The 4,199-nt window shown below is 28.9% G+C and overlaps 1 long non-coding RNA gene across 1 annotated transcript; it reads right to left on the bottom strand.

Annotated features, from left to right (window-relative positions):
• Positions 1–1,312: 1,312 nt before the first annotated feature.
• On the bottom strand, positions 1,313–2,459 carry LOC149399017 (uncharacterized). The gene is made up of 3 exons (XR_016296619.1): positions 2,262–2,459; positions 1,897–1,981; positions 1,313–1,600 (listed from the first exon to the last, which is right to left on the bottom strand). It is a non-coding gene; the product is annotated as an uncharacterized LOC149399017 (long non-coding RNA).
• Between the last annotated feature and the right edge of the window lie 1,740 nt (positions 2,460–4,199).

Raw genomic sequence — 4,199 nt, 5'->3', positions numbered from 1 at the left:
ATCAGCGGAGAATTTCGTGGCAATGGGTTTGGAAGAACCGAAGAAGTAAAAGAAAAATAAAAGTCATACACCACATGACTTGATTTTATTAAAGTGAAACAGATATACCTCCTTATATTTACATGCTCAGTTAGTCCTCGGAGTGGAATAGTCGACTTAATAGTCAATTTCTATAAAATCATGTCATAAACATATACGTTGTCTTGCATTAAAAATCAATATACTTGTTTTTTTTTTCTCCGTATCAACCAAAGTTTGAAATGTTGTTTTCGATACCGTTTCGAACTTACTAATTTACGAAAAATCGACATGTCGATAAAAAATTGAATGGAAAAAATTTGAAAAAAAAACAATTGATATGCTATTTTCAAATGCCTTTTCATGAAAAACCGTTATACTGATTGTTGTAAAATATATTAAAAATATAATACATATATATCTTTTAATTTTTAAATTTGTAAAATATATGATATTTAAACTATAATAATATTCATAAATTTAATATATAGAGGGCTTTTATGTGAGAGGATAATATTTATGTGGTCTAGCTTTCATGAACTTATTTCGTAATGTATTATGAATTAATAGTTAGTATTTTGTGGTTTTTTTTTAGTTATCAGAATTAATATTTTGTATTTTAATTATTTTTAGTTTATGGAATTTGCTTCCCTCTCTTTTTTGTGTGTGCCCACATAACTCAGTTACTTGATTTCAAATTTGCTTGTTCTTTACATTAAGGTATCCAGTAAGCATATTAAAAACATTGAATAAAAAAAGCACACATTGCTAATCTTTTATTTTTCCAGTCAAACAAATCTTTTTCCGAGGTAAGTAGAACAGTAAAAGTTGTTTTTGTCTGTGTATCATTATATTTGAAAATTTGAAACCACACGTTAGCGCTCTTGCACTATCCTCACACTCTCAATCTTTCTTTCTCTTTGCATTCTTGAACTCTGGTTTTTTAAACAAACTGACAATGGTCGGAAATCGACGATTCTTGCCGACTTCTTTACGTTCCTCAAATACAGTAAAGCCGAAATGACACCAACAAGGCGATTATCGTTCTTCTCTGCCTCTTTCTTTGATTCCCTTCGATTTTAATGCAATTTTTAGCTTACAAAGTAACGAAATTTTCAGGTCGTTTTTTTTTTTTTTTGTCGTTTCGACGACAAAACGGAACGACAAATGACGACGAAATGATAAATGGTGTGTTCGTCAGCCGCAAGGCCACGTTGGCGCCGATGAAAGTCGCCGATTTCCGGCGACATTTAAAACCTTGAAATTATCAACATACATAAACTTTTTTTATTGATGGAATTAATAACCATAAAATTATGTGATCTCAATGAGGATCACAGCAAACATAGTACAGATAACTATAAGGTGTTGCCATGATAAATTAATCAAAATGAGCAAACCATAGGTACATTCGTTAATACCTCCAAACCACACATCACCATAATTAACTATTAAAAGACAAGCCATAAAAACGAAAATCTATTAACTAACAATACGTGATCCATAAATCTAAAAAATACATAGTATGGATGGATCGCAGCAGCACTCGTCAACCAAGAAGCAGCAACACATCGCCGCGAGGCTGTTAAAATTCAAAAGAAATTTATTTAATTAATAATAAAAATATACAAAATTATAAATTATTTGATTAGAATAACCAAGTCAAGCATCATGAAACAAGATATAAAACATATCTATGTTCTCTACCATCTATACCACTGGGATCCTCAGTTAACTTATTACATACCAAACATACATCATTGATTATTCAATATCATTTAGGTATCAAATTATCATTAACTAATTAACATTTCATAAATTGCAATTTTGCCCCTATATTCTTCCTATTTGTATATATAGAAAGAGAGAGAGAATTACCATCCCTCAAGAAAACCAGGCTGTCTATTGGGAGGCGGAGCTGCATATTGTGGAGGTGCCATCACAGGAGGACCTTGATAGTAACCTTACAAGATCACCCCAAAATAAAATAAAATAAAAAAAATTAACATTTGATTTTTCTTTCGCTTATTTTTCATTAAGGTAAAATAACTTATAGAGAAACAAAACCATAAAGGGCGTACTTGATGCTTACATATATAATTTTTCTTTGATACAGTACCGAGAATCAGTTTCATTGATATGAAAAATAAATAAATCTTCATAACCTACCGGCCAGTCAAAAATATTGAAAATAGATATGCAATTGAAATAAATTAAGAAGAAATTAGGGAAAAGGTTGCTACCTTGAGCAGGGTAAGGGTAAGCATATTTAGGGTCGCTCATGATCTGATCTGATGTGATGAAGAAGAAGAAGAACAAAGACAAAGGGTTGAAGAAAACAAGTGTATTGTGTGTGTGGTTTGATGATCTATAAGTGATTTTGTGTTGTTATTATTAATATATAGAAAAAAAAGGGTGTGAACTCTAGACTCAAAAAGACCTTTTTGGTCATGAGACAGAGACAGACACAAAGCGCAAGGTCATTTGTTTATCTATTTACAAGCATTAAATGCTATGAGCAAAAAAATATATATAGAGATATGTCCAAAAAAATTTAAGTTTGCAAAATATGTATTTAAATTTTTTTAAGATATTTTTATCTTTTTGATAAAAAAAATCGGTACGAACACTACTTTTGTTTAAGATCTAATTTTTTTAAAAAAAAAAAAAACGAAATACTGTTCATTGAACAGTGTTTTGTGAGAGAGAAACTCTCATCTCTTTTATATATATAATAATAATAATTTGAATTAATAATCCGCTTTTTAAGGGTTTTTTAAATTCCTTTTTTTTTTATTTATTCATGAATATCATCTTGATAAAGTTATTCGTCTCCTCTCATGCAATTCATTCTCTTTTAAGAAAGGTGATTTGGAGTCTGAAGCATGTTACATACTTCATTTTGGCAATTTTATATGTTTCTTCTTTTAGTTCTCATTTTTTTTTTCTCATTCAATAAACCATTTTGTTTTAAATCTAGTTTGAATCCACTAACAAAAAGAATAGAATATATAGCAAATAAAGTGATTAGTGGATGTAATCATACTAATACTAATGTACCAATCTCATCAGAACTTCAAAATTAAGCATTATGAGCAAAAAATAAAGGTAGTTAATTATAAAAAACAAAGTACTTTTTCATATGAAGAATTATCGAAAATACATTTGACTTTTCTCTCTTCAAAATCCGAACGAAGTAGTGGATTGCGGACTCTAGTATTTTTCTTCCTTCTACTCTTTTTCTTCATCTTGTAAAAACAAAAATAAAAATGTTTTCCCCTAATACATCTTCTTTTTCCACCTATTGTATTTTTTTTATCATGCCAATTATAATTAATAATGTAATACGTTATTAAAACATATTAACAATTCTTTCTAGAAAAAAAAGCGCATTAATTATGTAAAAAAAAATGGATATCCTTTTTATTAAAGGAAACAATATGAGGATCGCCAAAATAATGACATTTTACTATTACCAACTCAAAAGTACGAGTGGGACCAAAATCCAGCTCATAAATCTCCGATTATTTATTTATTTATAAATATCTTTATTAAAATCTGGCCTCATAAGTGCATGTAGGTTTTGTACAAGCATTGGCTTTGCATATTTAGTTTGACATTCATATATGTACGTCAACATATACTTAGAAAGATTTTTAAAAAAATATTAGAAAATTCTTGAATGCATACGACTGATTAATAGCATAATGTGAATATAATTTTTACTTCTCTTTCTCTTTATTTATTTGATGTGTGATCAACTAGTTCGAATTTCCACGAAGTAACATTCTCATATTTTGGGAAGCTTCTATTCTAAACTTCAAGATAATAAATCTCAAGTCAGAAGAAAGAATTGATTCTGATATACATGTACAAGAATCGATTCTAGGAACTAGTGGATGGGAATAAAATATAAATAAAACAAATAAAAAGAATACGCCTACAATCATTTTAAATTCTACATGAGCGTGTCCGTGGGTTTGACGTTAGAATTTTGATCGTGTTTGTAGATTGAAGAAGAGTATATAATAAGACTATGACATATGATATTGTGGATTGAAGGACATTATATATATATATATATATATATATATATATATATATAAGCAGTATGGAATGTATTGTACATAATAAATCCTAAATGGTCAGATGTAAGTCGTTAGACAAGAACGGTCCGGATT

The sequence above is a fragment of the Urtica dioica genome, chromosome 4 (assembly GCF_054948205.1).
Source record: "Urtica dioica subsp. dioica isolate 48M chromosome 4, U.dioica_male_clone48M_v1_H2, whole genome shotgun sequence".
In the NCBI taxonomy this organism is placed as follows: domain Eukaryota; kingdom Viridiplantae; phylum Streptophyta; class Magnoliopsida; order Rosales; family Urticaceae; genus Urtica; species Urtica dioica.
This window is presented reverse-complemented; position numbering and strand designations above follow the sequence as displayed.